At 35.9% G+C, this 22,011-nt stretch overlaps 1 protein-coding gene and 1 non-coding gene across 19 annotated transcripts in view; both read left to right on the top strand.

Moving 5' to 3' along the window:
• Positions 1-22,011, top strand: part of LOC101899720 (small conductance calcium-activated potassium channel protein) — a 725,164-nt gene that overhangs the window by 608,527 nt on the left and 94,626 nt on the right. The gene's annotated exons all lie outside the window — the stretch shown is intronic.
• Positions 19,555-19,754, top strand: LOC131801135 (U2 spliceosomal RNA). The gene has a single exon (XR_009341718.1). It is a non-coding gene; the product is annotated as a U2 spliceosomal RNA (small nuclear RNA).

Raw genomic sequence — 22,011 nt, 5'->3', positions numbered from 1 at the left:
GCTAGAGTGATTTCCACAAATAGATAGACGGACAGACGGACGGGCATCGCTAAATCGATATAGAATTTTGTGCTGACCATACTATAGTAGAGGATATAAACATTTTGGCAATAACATGCCAGGTATGAACATACATGTTGTGCTGCCATACTCTTTTAATGGTAAAGCTAGTACTAAAAGAAAGAAATCTTACATTCGCTCTGAGAGAGTCGGAAAGTTAGGCAAGTGATTAGTCTGTGTTTTTTAGAAATTCGTACCAAAGCGGTACGAAAAGTAATAAAAATTAAATAATTTGTGCTGTACAAAGGAATCGAGCAAGAATTCTCAAATTTGGAATGAGAGTCACTGATGGAGGATAGATTCACCAAATGAATTTTGGAAATTTGATTTTTGAGGTTCTGGACACCGTCGTATACGTAGACGATTTTGAAAATATGTACTAGAAGTGCAGAAAAAGTACTGAAAAGTAATATCTTTGGTACAATTTGGTATTGGGTGAACAGAATGTGCTTGAAATCTGAAATCTGGTATTAGAGTCATTAAGGTAGTTTTGAAAATGTGAGTTGAATTGTACGAAAAGTACCGAATTGTACTATATTTGGTATGAGGTGAAGGGATGAAGATAAAATTCTCAAATTTGATATTTAGAACGCTGATATTTTCTGTCTTTGAGATTTGATGGTGGTTTGGCTATATATTTGTACAAAAAGTACTAAATGATACTAAATTTTGTATTGGATAAAGGGATAAGGCTGGAAACCTCAAATTTGATATTAAGATCTCTGTTGGTACCTGGAATTGAGATATGGAGGTGGTTTTGGAAATATCTACTATAATTATACGAAAAACAAATTAAATAGCAGTAAGTTCGGCCGGGCCTCCACTATTTAGAACGAATTTGGAAATTTTCAAGAAATAAAATCTATTAAAAATTCTGTTAAAATCTTAAAATCCTAAAAATACCGAATATGGCTGTTATATTGGCGTCTATACGACACGGGCATTGTTTGTCATAAGCCATTACCATATTCAAATTCGAAACTTGAAATAAACGGTGGCTGATGTGGCTAAAATCATCAAAATAACGTATATAGGGATGTGGCGTTATATCAGAGCTATAGGAAGACCTGGACCTGCATAGACATCTTTCTGTCACAGGCTGAAGCATCCCTTATGAACTTCAAATAAGACATCTCAAACAATTTCGTCGGGTATTGTACATAAAATCGTCAAAAAACCGAATATAGGGAGGAACTGATATATGGGGCCTATACGAAGACCTGGACCTGCAAAGACAATTTTCTGTCATTGTTCCCATTACGAACTCTAAATACGTAATTTAAAATTAATCCGGTGAATAATGACGTTAAAATTATTAAAATACCGAATATTGGGAGGTACCGTTATATGGGGGCTATACGAAGACGTGGACCTGCAGAGACAATTTTCTGTCGTAGACTTTAGTATCCATTTCGAACTTCAAATACCAAATTTGAAACAATGCCGGTGAATAATGTAGCTAAAATCATCAAAATACCGAATATCGGGAGGGGGTATATAGTGTACCTAAATAAGAATCAAAAACTTGGTCAAAGTACACATAAGGTCCCATGGTCCCAAAAAACAGTTTCGGTAATTTTTATACCCTACACCACATAGTGGTAAGGGTATTATGTCTTTGTGCATTTGTTTGTAACAGGGAGAAGGAAACGAGATAGACCCATAGTTACTTTTGAGAACCTTCATAGAATCACTTTCTGAGTCGATTTATGCATGTCAGTCCGTCTGTCCGTCCGTCCGTCTGTCCATGTATTCTTGTGAACAAAATGCAGGTCGCATTTATTATCCGATTGAGATGAAATTTTTCAAACAATACTTTTTTGGCCCAAGGACGAACCCTATTGAAATTGGTGAGAATCGGATCAAATTTAGATATAGCTCCCATATATATCTTCATCCGATTTCGGGTTAAATGTGCACCAAATGTCCACTATCAGTCCAAATGACCTGAATTTTGGCACACCCAACCGAGTTCGGCCTAGAAGCAAGTATATCAAATTTGGAGAAAATCGGTTCAGATATAGCTATAGCTCCCATATATATCTTTCATCCGATTTGATCTTTAAGTCCCTCACATTCCTACTATGCACTCCACAACCGTGATATTTGGTACCAGGTATTAGATGGAGCACAGAAATATCTGTTTTAAATTTTATCAAAATCGGTTCAGATTTGGATATAGCTTCTATATATATCTTCATCCGATTTCGGGTTAATTGACCACCAAATGGCCAATATCAGCCCAAATGGCCCGAATTTTGGCACATGTGACCGAGATTAGCCTTAAAGCAAATACAACAAATTTGGAGAAAATCGGTTCAGAAACAGCTATAGCTCCCATATATATGTTTTATCCGATTTGGTGTTTAAGCCTCTCACATTCGTAATATGCACTCCACAAGAATGATATTTGGTACCAGATATAAGATACAGCCCAGAAATAGCTGTTTGCAATTTTATCGAAATCGGTTCAGATTTGGATATAGCTCCCATATATATCTTCATCCGATTTCGGGTTATTTGTGCACCAAATGGCCGATATAAGTCCAAATGGACTGAATTTTAGTACATCGGACCAAATTCAACCTAGAAGCAAGTATATCAAATTTGGAGAAAATCGGTTCAGATATAGCTATAGCTCCCATATATATCTTTCATCCGATTTGATCTTTAAGTCCCTCACATTCCTACTATGCACTCCACAACCGTGATATTTGGTACCAGGTATTAGATGGAGCACAGAAATAGCTGTTTTAAATTTTATCGAAATCGGTTCAGATTTGGATATAGCTTCCATATATATCTTCATCCGATTTCGGGTTATTGTGCACCAAATGACCGATATAAATCCAAATGGACTGAATTTTAGTACATCGGACCAAATTCAGCCTAGAAGCAAGTATATCAAATTTAGTGAAAATCGGTTCAGATATAGATATAGCAACCATATATATGTTTCATCCGATTTAGTGTTTTAGTCCCTTACATTCGTAATATTCACTCCACAACCGTGATATTTGGTACCAGGTATTAGATGGAGCACAGGAATAGCTGTTTTAAATTTTATCGAAATCGGTTCAGATTTGGATATAGCTCCCATATATATCTTCATCCGATTTCGGGTTAAATGTGCACTAAATGGTCAATATCAGCCCAAATCACCTGAATTTTCGTACATAAGACCGAATTCAGTCTAGAAGCTAATACGTCAAATTTGGAGAAACCAGGTTCAGAGATAGCTATAGTTCGTAAAATGCACGATAGAATTAGATAGATTTTGATTTTGTACCAAATATCTCATACAGCTCTGAAATGCCCTGTATAAACCTTTTTACGAGAGCCCTACTAAATATGCATAGTGGAGTAGGGTATCATATAGTCGGCCCCGCCCGACTTTTGAGCTTTCCTTACTGGTTCAACATTGAAAATAAAACACTCATGTGTGATAATCCTTTTTGAAGTATTAAATTCTCCGTTGGCATTTGGAAACCACAATGCCAACATTTGAAAAAAAGTTATTGCTTCGTTTATTTGACCACATATCTATGAAAACTATATATGTTTGTCTATATGTACATACATACATATGTACCTGTCTACCACAAAATTCATGGGAATTTCATAAAACGGAAGTAATCTCTGAAATTTTAATATTCACATCACTGCCATCATTCAATGAATGCGATTTCCGTTTTAATTACAAACTTTGGACAGCAATGATTATGACTACGATGATGATGATGACGATGATAATAATCATCAGTATCATCATCATCATCACCATCGTCGTTGTCTGGCCATTCTGATAATACAACAGGTAAACAATGAATTGTTGAAATATCCGACAATGACATACAATTTATTACCCAGTGTCGAGGTGAGCTAAAATGTGAGATTATAGAATTGATTGACAAAATGGGAGAGAGAAAAAAAGAACAAACACCCAGGCAAGTGAGGATGTAAAAACCACAAATCAACAAAATCGTATCATAAAATTACAATAAAATTATGTATGTAATGCCAGGGTAATTCACATATCACACCAACGGTAAAGTTATACCGGCTGGGATTTTTTTTTGTTTCGCATGAGAAAATCTTTTGCATATGCAAAAATCAATTTTTTGCTCGATATTTTTAAATATTTGTATACAGTGGAACCCAGTTAAAAGAACAAATTTCATCCGGCAGAAGTTACGTAGGTTTTTTTTCGAAGTGAGATATGAATAATACACATTTTTATACCCTCCACCATAGTATGTCGATTTAGCGATGTCCGGCCGTCCGTCCGTATGTGGAAATCACTCTAGCTTCCGAACGAATTGAAGTAGATTGATAAAATTTTACATGCCCGTGAAGATAAATTTTAAAATATTAATGCAATGAGTTGGTGCGCAAGGGGTTAATTGAAAAATAGTTTTTTTTTTTAATATTAATGATTTTAACCATTTTTTTTTGGATAAATCAACGTATTTTTAAATTAATTTAAATTAAATTAATTAATTAAATTAATTTAACAGGAAAATGACACAATTTCCCGACGAGGACGAATAACCAGAGTGGTGTTGGCGGCTATATATGCCTTATATTATACCGAAACCTGAAATCAGTTGGGAATATAAGGCATATATAGCCAGAAAGTACTCCTCGAGACCTTTCATTTAAGACCCGCCTCAATGACGCAGCTAGCATAGTTTTTGTGCAATTCAGCATTTTCCATGCAGTTTTCCTACCGCCAACACCACTCTGGTTATTCGTCCTCGTCGGGAAATTGTGTCGTTTTCCTGTTAAATTAATTTAATTAATTAATTTAATTTAAATTAATTTAAAAATACGTTGATTTATCCAAAAAAGAGTGGTTAAAATCATTAATATTAAAAAAAACTAATTTTCAATTAACCCCTTGCGCACCAACACATTGCATTTATATTTTAAAATTTATGTTCACGGGCATAAATTTTACTCAAATGCATGTTATGTCTGCAGGACCTTTGGTATTGAAAATGGGCCATGTAGGTCCACGTTTTGGTATAGCCCCCATATAACGGTACCTCCCGATATTCAGTATTTTGATGATTTTAGTGACATTATTTACCGGAATTGTTTCAAATGAGGTTTTTGAAGTTCGTAATGGATACTACAGCCTAATATAGAAACTTGTCTGTGCAGGCCCACGTCTTCGTAGAGCCCCCATATAACGGTACCTTCCGATATTCGGTATTTTGATGATTTTAGCGACATTATTCAACGGAATTCCTTAAAATTTAGTACTTTAAGTTCGTAATGGATGCTACCGCCTACGACAGGAGATTGTCTGTGCAGGTTCACGTCTTCGTATAGCCCCCATATAACGGTACCTCCCGATATTCAATATTTTGATGATTTTAGCGACATTATTCACCGGAATTCTTTCAAATTTGGTATTTGAATTTCGCAATGGATACTACAGCCTAAGAGAGAAAATTGTCTAAGACAGAAAATTTTCTGATTGACCTCCCGATATTCGGTATTATTTTCTTTTAAGTTTCGCATTTGAATATTGTAATGGCTTATGACAAATGTTACCTACGCAGGTCCATGTCGTCGTATAGACCCTAATATAACAGCTACATACGGTATTTTTAAGATTTTAACACAATTGTTTACGGATTTTATTGTTTTTGAGAAATGCCAAATTCGTTAAAAATGTTGGAGGGTATTCAAAGTTCAGCCCGGTCATACTTACATCTTTTTTACTTGTTTTCTCAAAAGCCATAGAGTGAGGTTTCTGTATAAGAGAGTCCCTACTGGGACTCCCTTAAATGAGCATGATGGCTTGTTAACAGTTTTCAAAAATATTGACTACCACTTAAATATATGCTTTATAAGCAAAAAAATACACACACACACCCACACTCACAACGCTATTGATATGCCATGGGAGTAGAACAAAAACCAGGAGAATAATTTTGTGCAAGCATTCCAATACGAAAAAAAGTTTGAATGTTTTAATTGTCATTTGTTTACAATTGTTGCAAATTGTTACCACACATACACACAAACAACAACTACAACAACATCAATTAATGTATTCAATGAAAACAGTATTTCCAACTCAATGAAAGATGAGTAAACATTTTTAATGAAAACACGATGAAAAAGGAAAATTTGGTTGCGATTTTGCCACAAATTAGCGGTGGATATTGTAAACATAGAGATACCCTACAGCAAGCATAGATGGATCAAATTTCGAAAATTTTCGGGAGGCAAAATGAAATATATTTTATGAAAAACCTTATCAAAAAAAGACTTTTAACAAGGAAAACTGTATGAGGCTACTACAAGTAAAAAAGCGGTTAATACCCTCCACCATCTGGAAGGATCTTGGAAATTTTCAAAAATACCATCTAAATGATTAACTTTTTGCGGGGGCTATACGAAGACGTGGACCTGCATAATTAGTTTTTTGTAATATCCTATAGTATCCACTCCAATCTTTAAATGCGAAATTTTAAACAGTTATACGCCGTAACTGTAGCTAAAATCATCAAAATGCCGAATAAAGGGAGGTAGCGTTATATGGGGGCTATACGAAGACGTAGAACTTAATACGATTTTTTTCATATGCTGTACTACCCGTTACGAACTTTGAATACGAAATTTGAAACAATTCCGGTTAATAATGTGGCTAAAATCATCAAAATACCGAATATTGGGAGGTACCGTTATATGGGGGCCATATGAAAACGTGGACCTACATGACCCATTTACGAACTTAACCTGCCTACTGGCAAAATAAACATGTGTGCAAAATTATAGCTTCCTATCTCAATTCGTTCGAAAGATAGCGTGATTACAACAGACAGACGGACGGACATGGCTAAATCGACTTAGAATTTTACGCTGATCAAGAATATATATACATTGTTGGGTCTGACATGAGTATTTCGAGGAGTTACAAAACGGAACGACAAAGTTAATATACCCTCCATAGTATAGTGGAGGGAATAAAAATGAGTTTTAAATGGTATGAGGAAATTCGTACAACCTCAGCCCAACGCCAAAAAATTATACACCCTTGATACGGCTAAAATGTATTTCATCAACATAAAGGTTTCAGATCCTAGTTTGGAGATGGGCAAAAAAATATTCAACATATGTATATATTTTGCTATAGTCCACGTTTCCAACCAATAGTGTCTACAGTTTGACAAACTCTAAGTAGAGGTAAACGTATAGGGTAATAACAGACAATCCCTCAAAGGATTTTAAATTCTAGTAAAAATTTTTCATTGAAGAAGTATCAGTCGGGTTTGCCGACAGATATATACTCTCAGCCAATTTTCGATTATTTAAATATATTTTGACTTACGTTATGAGTATTCAAACGATTGAACCTCTATGGAATAAGTTCCGAAGGAATGCGCCAATATTGTCCATTTCGTATCGGACCTACATATACATGATATAAATATTGCGGCGTGCTTTGGTTTGGACTATATTGGTTAGTTCCTTCATGAGATATGTGATAATTTTTAGAAAATGTTAAAATGTGCCCGTGGTACCAGATATAGTCGACTGAAGTATACCATTTTCATACTTTATCTGATACAGATAAAAATTTTGGTATATATAATTATATATTACAAGAAAATCGAACATTTGTGTCCAATTTTATGCGAAATCATAAACTCCGAAAAATTCCATATTCATTTCAGATTTCTGGTTGAGAGAAATATTTAGACATAGAAAGTTTGTAAAGAATCGCTGACTTATTTCGCAAGTTATGACAGATATAAGTATTGAAAATTGTGACCCTTTGTGGGTGAGGTACTAGAAGGGTTTTGCAGATATATATCATCTTCAGATCTTGCGTTGACTAAAATTTTTGTCTGTAGGAAATTTTAAGAGAATTGGATGCCTATTTCGCTTTATTTAACCGTTTTATTCTTTAAAATCTTCAACATTATGTGGGGTGCCTCACCAAAAGAAATGGTCCGATCTCTACCATCTTTATAGCAGATCTTGTTTTAATAGAAATATTGAGATGTACCAAGTCTGAATGGAATCGGATGTTAATTACGCGTTTTGTGAGCATCATGGGTATTCAAAATTTTGAGCCTTTTGTGGGAGTGGTACCAGAAGCAGTGGACCGACATATGCCATCTTTACAGCAGATCTTGATCTTGTGTTAGTAAAAATAATGGGATATGTGAAATATGAAGAACCGGATGTTTATTTGGATTTTATAATCGTTTTGATTATTCAAAACTTTGACCCTTTGTGGGGGAGGTACCAGAAATAATGTTCCGATCTCTACTATCTTTATAAAAGATTTTGTGTTGATGGAAATATTGAGATGTGCTAAGTCTGAAAGGAATTTGATGTTAATTTCGCGTTTTATGAGCTTCATGGATTTTGAAAATTTTGACCCTTTGTGGGGGAGGTAACAGAAGAAATGGTTAATAAAAATATTGCGATGTGTGTAATTTGAAAACAATCGGACTCTAACATCACATTTAACAAGAATTATAATTATTTAAAAATTTGAGCCTTAGTGGGGGAGGTACTTGATGAAGTAGACCGATATTGTCCATTTTCGTACCTGACCGAGGACGGAGGCAAATATTAGGATTTGTAAAGTAGAAACAAAATCGGATTATTGCTTCCCATTCTGTGCAGAATATATATTTTTGAAAATTTCGAACCTTTTTGGGGAAGATACCAGAAGGAGTGGACCGATATTGTTCATCTCCGAGCTCGATCTAAAATTTATAATAATATTACGATGTACCAAGTTTGTACCAAATCGGACACTCCCTTCGAGAGTTATCGTGCGCAGCAGCCGGACATACGTATGGACAGACATCTCCAGATCGTCTCCAAATGTCCTGAAACGGATTCGGTGCAAAGAGACCTAGGCTTTAAAATCGTTATTTTGATGAGGCACGTTTTGGCTGTGTCAAATGATATATACCCCCTCTGGTCATATGGCTGCGGTAATAAAAACAATTTTCTCATTCCTCCCCTTCGATCCAAGCTTTGAGGCATGAAGAGGCACATTTTCAATTCCCACCACCCCCACCCTCACTGTAAAATCAACAATAATTAACGTTCATTGCATTACTCTCAAAATAACCAAGCAGCACAAGTCCCCTTCTAAATATAACAGATATACCACTTCAAAGGGGTACTACAAATTATCAAGAGAGACAGGGAGAGAGAGAAAGAACAGCACAGAACTACAACAATAATAACAATGATAATGATGCCGATGATGCTGACTGGAACAGAGATAACGATAGCACTGACATTGAACATGGCTAAATTAAGCAACCGTTCTTTCACTCTCTCTCCCTCTGCCCTTCTTTATCTTGCTCTCCTTTGGGTCAATTAGTAAAGGATAAACACAAGTTTTCAAAGGAATAACCAAAACATCCTAGAAAACGGAGAATGAACACACTATTACTGCTGGTGAAAAAACAAGAAAAACTGAATGGAAAATAGTTTATTTTTGTATGGGGGGAATGTGAAAAGGAGAAATTGGAAAAGTGTTTGGTGTTCGTTCGGTGGGGCCAATGGGGTCTTGGGTAAATATTTGTGGAAATTAATTAAGTACACTTCACCGCAAAATGAAGAGCAAGGCAAAGAAGAATGGAAATGTTGTGTTCTACTTTTTTTTTGCAACATCTTCTTCCTCTTCTTGAGAAAAAAAAAGGGTTAAAGGTGGCTGAACTAAGTGAAATGTGAATAATTTGTAACGAGGGAGGAGGGGATAAAGAGAAAAAAACTTTTCCTCTCTCTGAGTACTTAAATATGGGAATTATGGGGAAAGTGTTATTATTTTGCCTTTAATAAATAGGAAGGACAATTTAAGGGTTCCACCTTAATTTAATTCCTTAACGGATTGTTCTTTTTTGTATCCTCCACCATAGTATGGAGGACGTATTAACTTTGTCATTCCGTTTGTAACACTTCGAAATATTCATTTTAGACCCCACAAAGTACATATATTCTTAATTTGCATTAAATTCTATGTCGATTTAGCGATGTCCGGACGTCTGTCCGTCTGTGGAAATCACTCTAGCTTCCGAACGAATAGACTGATAAAATTTTACTCAAATGTAAATTATGTCTGCAGGACTTTTTGTATTGAAAATGGGTCATATAGGTCCACGTCTTCGTACCCATATAACGGTACCTCCCGATATTCGGTATTTTGATTATTTTAGCGACATTATTTACCGAAATTGTTTCAAATTTGGTATTTGAAGTTCGTTATGGATACTACAGACTAGAACAGAAAATTGTCTGTACAGGTCCACGTCTTCGTATAGCCCCCATATAATGGTACCTTCCGATATTCAGTATTTTGATTATTTTAGCGACATTATTACCGAAATTGTTTCAAATTTGGTATTTGAAGTTCGTTATGGATACTACAGCTTATGACAGAAAACTGTATGTGCAGGTCCACGTCTTCGTATAGCCCCCATATAATGGTACCTTCCGATATTCAGTATTTTGATTATTTTAGCGACATTATTCAACGAAATTGTTTCAAATCTGGTATTTGAAGGTCGTAATGGATACTACAGCCTAGGACAGAAAATGAACCATGTAGGTCCACATCTTCGTATAGCCCCCATATAATAGTACCTTTCGATATTCAGTATTTTTTTGACTTTAGTGACATTATTCACCGAAATTGTTTTAAATTTGGTACTTAAAGTTCGTAATGGATACTACAGCCTAGGACAGAAAATGGTCTGTGCAGGTCCACATCTTCGTATAGCCTAAATATAACGGTACCTCCCAATATTCGGTATTTTGCTGATTTTAGCTACATTATTCACCGATTTTTTTTAACTTTCGCATTTGAATATTGCAATGACTTATGCAAAATTTACCTATGCAGGTCCATGTCTTCGTTTAGACCCTAATGTACAGCTACATTCGGTATTTTTAAGATTTTAACAGAATTTTTAACGGATTTTATTGATTTTGAGAATTGTCAAATATGTTCCAAATGGTGGAGGGTATTCAAAGTATTTTTCTTTATTATTTTATTTTTTATATAAACAAATGAGTAGAAATTTTATGGCCGATTGAATTTGACGATGACCTTTATTGGGGGTAACCAGCCAGCAATCCAAGGCAGTACCCCAAAAAAAAAACTCGAAAGGAAATGCCATCAATTCGTGGCACCGGCATGCGAACTATTTGACAAACACAACAAGCATTGTTCTGGGCAAATGAAAATAACAAATGTAAACTTGTTTCTTACAAAACAGAAAATAGTGTTACAAAAAAAAATTAAAACAAACAAAAAGTCTCAAACAACCCCAAGTCCAAACAAATGCCAACAAGCACCCCAAAAAACAAGTACCACCAATGAATGAAAAATGTAAAAACATTACAGATAAAGAGTTGTGGGGTTCCATAGAAATATAAATAATAGTAGAGCCGCCAGTGGCATGACTTGGCGCTGAAAAGGACATAAAAACAGGCGACAAACACACACAGACACACAGTAACACATTTTGATGACAAAAAAAACGCCAAGCAAACATAATGCCTCCCATCCTCCATGAGCCCTTTACTCTACCCTCACCCCTTCTCATTCAGGCTAATGAAATGACCAATTTTGTTTATAAAACAAAGCTAATCAGTTGTTACAACAGAATGTCGGCGATAAGAATGTTTTATAGACTTCGCCAACATTGGCCAAAGGACATTTGTCAAAATGACTTGTCGCGAAAAAAATAACAAAAGGACAAATGTGACAATTAGCTACTTTTTGGCACAAAAAAAAAACAAATAGAACAAAGAAAGAAGTACATAAAAAGGGGGACATCAGCATTCAAATTTAAACAGGCTACTAGAATGCAGGTCATGTTTGAATAAGTGTTCTAGTTGATCGAGCAGCACCGTCTCTGACACCTCCCTTAAAAATTGTCACAGTTTCCAAAACAAAATATTTCTGGATATATCATACAGGGTGAAATAAAAAAACTGCAACAAATTCAAAAGCCATAATTTTTACATTTTTTTTTAAATTTTATTGAGTGAAAGCAAGAAATATCGGAAATAGCATCAAATTTTAGAATAAATTTAAATTTGTTCGAATTGGTCACCTTTGGCACGAATTATGGCCTTTAAACGACCAATGAATCCATCGCACGCTGCCCGAATGTTGCTCTGCGGTATTTTAGCCCATTCCCGGCGAAGCGCTTGCTTGAGGTGATCGACACTTTGGTATTTTTTAATGCCAACCTTGCCTTCCAAAATACTCCAGACACACATGAGTCCAACGGATTGGTATCCGTAGATTTTGGTGGCCGTTGTGTGCTGGAAATGAAGCGAGAAACCTCATTCTGTAACCATTCTTGGTGGCGCGTGCTACATGCGATGGTGCTGAGTCCTATTGGAATGTCCAAGGTCTGCGGCCAAAATGTTTGCGTGCCCAAGGCTTTAATACACCCTCCAGAATAGTTTCGCGATAATATTCGGCATTTATTCTGATGCTACGGTCGATTAATACGAGCTGAGAGCGATCATCGGCTGTAATGGCGGCCCACACCATCACCATGGCCGGCGCCTGAGTTCTGGTGGCCAACCGAAGGTGAACATTTTCAGCTGACCTCTTTGACAAGTAAACACGATCATTTTGTTTGTTTACAAACTGCTGGACATCGAATGTTTTCTCATCTGAGAAAACCAAATTCGGCAGTTCACCTCTTTCGATCAAGCAAAGCAACTCTTTAGCTCTTTTGGGTCTATTTTCTTTCCGATGCGGTGTAAGTTCTTGCACATTTTGGATTTTCAATGGCTTTACCCCAAGCTCGATCAAGTCGCTTCTTTACTTTCCGAACCATTTCTGCTGATGTTGCTGTTTTCTTCCGTCCACTTCCTTGACGTCGGGCTACGCTGCCAGTATCACGTTAACGAGCGACGGTACGAGACACAAAAGATTTATTCACATTTAAATGCTGGAGTGCTCTAACGATAGCCACTTCTGGTTCTCCAGCCAAATATAAAGAAATCACACTATCCCGCTTGAATTCCATCAGGAATAACTTTTTTCCTGGAAAATTCTCACAAAAATGCTTTTGTACGCTTGTAAACAATATAATGAGCTGTCACTGGAATAATTTTAACAGCTGTCGGACGAGTGGCTTAGAAATGACAGCAGTCTGAAAATGGTTGCAGTTTTTTTATCTCACCCTGTATAGGATGCATTTCCAAAATCACCTCCATATCTCAATTCCAGACACCAACGAGAACATTGATATCAAATTTGAAGATTCCAACGCTCTTCCGTCACCTAATACCAAATTTAGTACAATTTTGTACTTTTCGTACAAATATAGTACACATTTTCAATCCACCGCCAAATTTTAAACATAAATACCAACAATAATCTAAATATGAAAATTCAGAATTCTGTCTTTATCCCTTCACCCAATACCAAATTTTAGTACCCTCTTAGTACATTTCCTACAATTATAGTACACATTTCCAAGGCCACCTCCATATGTCCAGGCTCCACATGAACATCGATCCTTATATAATTTTTTCTGATTTCAAGCCCTATCAGTTCACCCAATGGCAAATTGTACCAAATATAGTTCAATTTAGTACTTTTCATACAATTATAGTACTCGTTTTCAAAAACAACTCCATTTTGAAATTCAAGATACCAATAGAAACCTAAATATCAATTTTGAAGGTTTCAGTTCTATCCCTTCATCCAACACGAAATATGGTACCACTTAGTACTTTTGGTACAATTCTGGTAAACATTTCCGAACTATCTCCATATGTCCAGGCTCTACATAACATCCAGCCGTATGTCAAATTTCAGATTTCAAGCCCTATCTGTTCACCAATACCAAATTGTACCAAATTAAGTTCAATTTAGTACTTTCCGTACAATTATAGTACACATTTCCAAAATCAACTTCATTTTTAAAATTCAGATACCAAGAGAAATTTCGATATCAAATCTGAGGATTCAAGTTGTATGCCTTCACCCAATAAGAAATATAGTATCATTTTCGAACCATCTCCTCCACATGGACTTCGACCCTAATATCAAATTTCAGATTTCATGCACTATATATGTTCATTCAATACTAAAATGAGGCAATTATAGTACCATTTAGTACACATAAGTACCAATTTCAAAAATGTTCTTATATACCCCTATTCTACACTCCAACGATAATCCTCATTACAAATTTCAGGATTCCAGCTCTATTGGTTCACCCAAATCCATATTGTACCAAATTTAGTGCTATTAAATACATATAAGTACAAATTCCCATATTCTCCCACATCATACATTTCAATAGAAATCTATTTTCCAAATTTCAGGATTCCATCCCTACCGATTCTCCCAAAATGTAAAATTGGTACAATTTAGTACACACAAGTACGAATTTCCAAAACTTCCTACATACCCCAATCCTACAATGCAATAGTAACTTTATTTTCAAATTTCACGATTCCAATTCGATCCACAATTTAAATTGTATTAAATTTGGTACCATTTAGTATCCACAAGTACTTATTTTCAAAGCTTTCTACTTACCACAATCCTACAATGCAGTCCTTCTTTCCAAAATTTCAGCACTCCAGCTCTATCTGTTCACCCAAATCAAAATTGTCCCAAATTTAGTACCATTTAGTACTTTTCGTGCACTGAAGTACAAATTTCGAAAACTACTTCCATATCCCAATCCCACACTCCGCCAGTAATGTTAATTTAAAATTTCAGGATTCCAGCTCCATATATTCTTCCAAATCCAAATTATTCCAAATTTAGTACCTTTTAGTACTTTATACATGGTACGCATTTCCAAAACTACCTCCTTGCATCGACACTACTCCTCAACATTGATTCCAATTCCAAATTTTAAGTTTTTAGTTCTAAACCGTTCACATGATACGAAATGGTACCAAATTTAGTACATTTTAATTTTGAATTTTCAAACACCCTTTTGTAAAATTTTCCAAAAACCCTTTGGTACATTTATCATGCACTCCATCAGGGACCCTCATTTCAAATTTAAGATTTCTAGCTCTACAAAATATATAGAAAATTTTTCGTTGGTGAAGTTTTTCTATAGAAAAATCTCTCGTTGGTGAAGTTTTTCTATAGAAAAATGTCTCGTTGGTGAAGTTTTTCTATAGAAAAATGTCTCGTTGGTGAAGTTTTTCTATAGAAAAATGTCTCGTTGGTGAAGTTTTTCTATAGAAAAATCTCTCGTTGGTGAAGTTTTTCTATAGAAAAATTGCCGTTTATAACATTTTTCTATAGATAAATTGCCGTTGGTGACATTTTTCTATAAAAAAATTGCCGTTGGTGACATTTTTCTATAGATAAATTGCCGTTGGTGACATTTTTCTATAAAAAAATTGCCGTTGGTGACATTTTTCTATAAAAAAAATTGCCGTTGGTGACATTTTTCTATAAAAAAAATTGCCGTTGGTGACATTTTTCTATAAAAAAAAATTGCCGTTGGTGACATTTTTCTAAAGAAAATTTACCATTGGTGAAGATTTTCTAAAGAAAATTTTCCATTGGTGAAGATTTTCTATAGAAAAATTTCCTTTGGTGATGATTTTCTATAGAAAAAATTGCCATTGGTGACATTTTTCTATAGAAAAAATTGCCATTGGTGAAGTTTTTCTATAGAAAAATTGCCGTTGGTGAAGTTTTTCTATAGAAAAATTGCCGTTGGTGACATTTTTCTACAGAAAAATTTTTCGTTGGTGACATTTTTCTACAGAAAAATTTTTCGTTGGTGACATTTTTCTACAGAAAAATTTCTCGTTGGTGACATTTTTCTTTAGAAAAATTTCTCGTTGGTGACATTTTTCTTTAGAAAAATTTCTCGTTGGTGACATTTTTCTTTAGAAAAAATTGCCATTGGTGACATTTTTCTTCAGAAAAAATTGCCATTGGTGACATTTTTCTATAGAAAAAATTGCCGTTGGTGACATTTTTTCTATAGAAAAATTGCCGTTGGTGACATTTTTTCTATAGAAAATTTTCCATTGGTGACATTTTTTCTATAGAAAATTTTCCATTGGTGACAATTTTCTTTAGAAAATTTTCCATTGGTGACAATTTTCTATAGGAAATTTTCCATTGGTGACAATTTTCTATAGGAAATTTTCCATTGGTGACAATTTTCTATAGGAAATTTTCCATTGGTGACAATTTTCTATAGGAAATTTTCCATTGGTGACAATTTTCTATAGGAAATTTTCCATTGGTGACAATTTTCTATAGGAAATTTTCCATTGGTGACAATTTTCTATAGGAAATTTTCCATTGGTGACAATTTTCTATAGGAAATTTTCCATCGGTGACAATTTTCTATAGGAAATTTTCCATTGGTGAAGATTTTCTATAGAAAATTTAAACCCAAATTTCAGCATTCCACTTTCAGCCGTTTCGTGATAGCATAAAAACCTAATAAACCCAATCAACTATCAAAAAATGATTTATTAAAGTTTCGAATGGCATTCTATTTTAAGAACAAACGATGATATATTAATTCCCAACATCCATGACAAATTCTACAATTGATTAAGGGATAACAACAAAAATGAAGAAGAAGCTAACGGAAATTTATCATTTCCATTTTTATTTCGATTGACTAATTTTCTTTTGCTCTCAAACCCCGCCCTCCCCAAAAAAGGCTAAGGAAAATCAATTAATTTCTTTAATTTACTTTCGTGAAAAAAGGAGGGAGAAAAGCCAAAAATCCTCTCTCAAACCCACAACATACATCATTCACGATGATGATCACAATGATGATGGTTGTGTGTGCGTGTGTATGTGCGTGTGTGTGTCGCTGTGTTTCAAATGATATATCGATATCCAATGGCAGGCCATGTCATTGACACAACAAACACGTAGCATATATTATTGTGGTTAACATTTCGAAATTAATTTATTGTCACTTCGGTTTCTGCAAAAGCTGTTATTAATTTCAGTTAATTAACTAAAAGTCCACACAAAAACAAAGTAGCAAACAAACAAAACAAAAAAACAAAATGGATACAAATTAGTTAGCAAAAGGTAAAGAAGTTTTGATGATTGATTAAGAGATACTTATCGTTTTCTGGGGGGTTTTCTCTCTCTCTCTCTCTTTGTGGGGAGGACAATGTAAGACAATATGAAATGAAATAAAAAAGAAGAATTTTTTCAAGAGGTCAGGGGACGATAATAAATAAAAAAATACGAAAAAACAACAATTCGAAATATTAATAGACGAACTTTGGTGCTAGAGTTAATTGCGGTTGTCTAGGAGCTTAATCAAATGCTATAACACGAATATTGGATAAATGAAGGATCTTTTTTACATTTAAAGTAAACGCCATAGATATACTGAAATTATGCCAAAGTTGTATTAAATCCTTAGATAATGGATAAAAAAAATAAATAATTTTAATAATAATGGGTAAATAATAGGGCTTTATATCACTGTGCAATTTTCAATAATTACCGAAAAAATCCAGCAGATTTTGAAAGTAGGGCAAAAAGGAGAAGAAGAAAGAAAGTTTTGAAAGTTTATATCTCAATTACAGGGGACCAGTTCCCCCCACTTCCAACCCTTTGGATATTTTCGGATTAAAATTCCTTGGAATCCTAACATTTTAGGTATATAGTATCCCCGGCAATATTGCAGAAAAAACACAAGGATTTTTCGGTGAACATTTTTAACACTCAAGCGAGTCAGCAATGGGATCTTTTAGGTACTTTTTTGAAATATAGTTAAAAAAACTCTCTCTAAACGGCATTGTATCAAGTCAAAATATTCTAGGTTCTAGACGGCATTAAAAGTGTAAATTTTACCTAAACGCCTGGAATTCATAAATACAAAGCAGTAAAAAAGCAGCAAAGTTCGGCCAGGCCGAACTTTTTATACCCTCCACCATTTGGAAGAAACTTGAAAATTTTCAAAAAAAAAATTCCGTCGGTTCTATACGAAGACGTGGTCCTGCATAAGTAATTTGTGCTAATTTCCGAACTTTATATACGAAATTTGAAACAATTCCGGTGCATAACGTTGCAAAAATCATTAAAATACCGAATTTCGGGAGGAACCGTTATGTAGGGAATATATGATATCGTGGACCTATAAAGACAATTCTCTTTCAGGGGATAAAGCACTCACAAGGAACTCCTTGGTTGAATTTTCAGTAAGTTCCGTTGAAAAATGTGGCTAAAACCATCAAAATACCGAATATCGGTGGAACCGTTATATGGGGAATATATTATATCGTGGACCTATATAGACAGTTCTCTTTCGGGAGGTAAAGTACTCCTTGTGTAGAATTTCAGACACTTCCATTGAAAAATGTGGCTAAAGTCATCAAAATATCGAAGATCGGGTGATACCGTTATGTGGGGGCCATACGATATCGTGCACCGATATAGATAGTTCTCTTCCAGAAGATAAAATACTCAGAAGAAACTCTTTGTGCGGATTTTAAGACAATTCCATTGAAAAATTTGCCTGAAATTATCAAAATAACGAAAAATTGGGGGTGGGGGGTGGGGGGTGGGTGGATTTGTCGCACCGTGTTATTAACTTAATGGAGGGCGTGGAATGCAAGAAAGGCGAGGGCTTAACAGTTTCACAGATATTACCCCACATTAGGGAACTCCTGTTTCACTCTACGGATGCTCGAACTCGATCACGTACGACTGGCGTCCGCCCGACGTTTTAAACTTGGCCGGAAGGTGTTGTGCTCAATTTTTTCAAACACTATGACGTGATTGACTATTTCAAAAGCTTTCGATAAAATCTAATGCTACCTTAACCGTTCAATTTCACGGCCTGTTCTAGTTGAGTCCTCTGCAGACATGTATGGAAATGGTGTGTAAAGCCGTTGTTGTGCTGTGCTATGCTATTTTCGGAATCCGTGTTATTGAATGGCTACGGGAAAACACTTCCTCATGCTGGGGAGGAGTAATACCTCAAGCGTCTTTGCTACGGCCAACAAAAGTGATATCGGCCTGAGTGAATAACTTTTACTGGCATCCTTATCTGGATTCGGCAGCGGGACCACCCTGCCAAAGTTTAGGGTCTCGAGAACTATTACGGCGGTTAAGGGCAAGTTGGGGAATTAGTTAGATACACAACTCCCGGTTCATCCAGTTGCATCAACATCACCATTTAGAGATTCTGTCAGGACCAAGCGCTTTGCATGACTTTGTACCTCTGATGACATGTGCAACATCTAACATCGTGAATTGGGGTGATATTTCCTCGCTGGAAGAGATCGTACTCGACATAGAATTCTTCTCTTAGCCTCGTCATTCTCGTGGTGCTTTAGGAAGTGCCGGTTAAAATATCTCGCGCACCTATTTGGATGTTTCACGTCTACGCCGTAAAAATGATACTGATGTCCGACCATGAGTTTTTTCCAGGGTTCGAGAGCGTCTTAACTGTTGCCCACGATTTGCTCGATCCGATACTGATGTTGCAATGCTTCGCTTCTCGGCCTTATGGCTAAGATCAAAGTGTAGTATCTCTTCTTATCAGCTTAACATCTATCTGATAGATCCTACATCGGAGGAAAGAAATGTTAAACTGATTTTTGGAAATAGACGGGATGTTTAGGGGCTTTGCTCCACTCCTGTCCGCTAATGCTGGCCAACTAACCTGTTTACCTTTAGAATTAGGACCCTAACACTGGAATTATTGGGGGTTAGTACGGCAAATCTTATTTTACTCATTTCCTAGTCCCGCTGGCTCTGCTGGAAAAATTAGTCTTATTACAGACGTTCGACCCGGGAAAATCTATTTGCTACCTGAACTCCAGATGGGTTGGGCAGTTCTCTGAAGCGGCCATTGGTATCTTCTCTGAATTTTTGCCAATTGGTTTTCTCATGGTTAAGGAAACTACGGCGGTGTTGTTCATTTTCACGCCCCTTTGTTATACCCTCCACCTTGGAAAGGAGGGTATATTAACCTTGTCATTCCGTTTGTAACATCCTTAAATATTCGTCGTAGATCCCATAAAGTATATATATTCATAATCAGCATAAAATTCTGAGTCGATCTAACGACGTCCGTCTGTCTGTCCGTCTGTCTGTCTGTTGAAATCACGATACAGCCCACATTATTTGACGTAGAGCACCAACATTTAGCAGAGCAATTTTTATTGTGTCTAGGATGGCTGGTATTGAAAATGTGTGTGTCCACGTTCTGGAATAGTCCCCATATAACGGTACCTCCCGATATTCGGTATTTTGATGATTTATGCCACATTCTTTCACGGATTTGTCTGAAAATTGGTATTCGTAGGTCATAACGAGTCCCTGTGCGTGTGGCAAAACAATGCATGTATAGGTCCACGTTTTGTTATAGCTCCCATATAACGATACCTCCCGATATTTGGTATTTTGATGATTTATGTCACATTTTTTTTACGGATTTGTCTAAAAATTGGGATTTGTTGGTCATAATGGGTTTCAGCTTCGGTGGCGAAACATTGCATGTATGGGTCCACGATTTGGTTTTTTACCACATTTTTTCACTGATTTGTCTTAAAAATTTTATTGGTGGGCCAGAATGGGTCCCACATCGTGTGGCGAGTCATTGTAATTATAGGTCCACGTTTTGGTATGGCCCCCATATAACGATACCTCCCGATATTCAGTATTTTGATGATTTTTGCCACATTTTTTTCACGGATTTGTCTTAAAATTGGTATTTGTAGGTCATAATGGGTTCAAGCTCCTTTGGCGAAACATTGCATGTGTAGATCCACGATATGGTTTAGCCCCCATATAACGGTACCTCCCGATATTCGGCATTTTAATGGTTTTCGCCACATTTCTTCTAATGTTTTCTTTACCCTAAGGTGGAGGGTATTAAAAGTTTGACCCGGCCGAACTTAATGTATTTTTACTTGTTTTTCTTCTCAAACGTAGTTTCCCCCTCAACTTCTCACCCTTGGATCCATCTCCAACCGCCCTACTGATGTGAGAAATTTCCAATATAGCTTTCATACAGTGATTTGGGAAAACAACAATTTAATGACTCACACACACACAAACAGCCACTCCGAGTCATAAACTGTTATTGTCTGTGGAAATCTTTGAAAATCAATACTTCTCTCTCTCACTCACTCTCTCTCTCTCTCTTTACCTTAGAAAAATGCAATTAAAATTTTGTTAATATTTTATTAATAACAATAATTTTTTTATTGATATGGAACAGCAATTTCATGCCACACACACACTTATATTGTTCGTGATCAATTCAATTGAAATGGATTTTTCCCGCACAAAACACATACAAACATATTTGTATGTATATGATAACAATAAATTCCCTTTTGCCACCTCCTCCATGCCGAAGGGACTCGAGCCATGACAAAAGCCATATTTGTCCCACATTCTCTGGCATTTCTGCTGCATTCATTCGAACATTCAGTCATTGACAAAAATACAACCGCATTGATGGACATAAATCATCATCATAGTCGGCGGCGTCGGAGTCGAAGTTCTGGTCCATCCGACCACAATGGCAGCGGCATTTTCAAAACTAAGGGCAATGGAGTGTGACAACTCGTGGCAAAAATCGTTGCACAATCCGTATTTAATTTAATTTTTATGCCATGAGGTATTTCGCCTGAAATGAATGACCTGCCAGGCCACAAACGCTGAAAACGCTGTGGCTTTGAAGCCATCAACATAGACTATCGCGCGCTCTCCCTCTCTCTCTCCCTATCTCCCTCCATTGCTGTACTGCCGCCAAATTGAGAATATGTCACGTGCCGGTATTATTTGTCAGTTTGTGTGATTTGTAGTGAGTTTGTCCATTTGTATAGGTGTGACTGTGAGTGTGTGTGTGCGTGCGTGTCTAAAGTTGTTAAAATTTATGTTCAAGCTGCTGCTTCTGCTACTGCTGACCAACATTTTTTTGTGCAATCACAAAA

The sequence above is a fragment of the Musca domestica genome, unplaced genomic scaffold (assembly GCF_030504385.1).
Source record: "Musca domestica strain aabys unplaced genomic scaffold, Musca_domestica.polishedcontigs.V.1.1 14, whole genome shotgun sequence".
NCBI classification, from domain to species: Eukaryota; Metazoa; Arthropoda; class Insecta; order Diptera; family Muscidae; genus Musca; species Musca domestica.
This window is presented reverse-complemented; position numbering and strand designations above follow the sequence as displayed.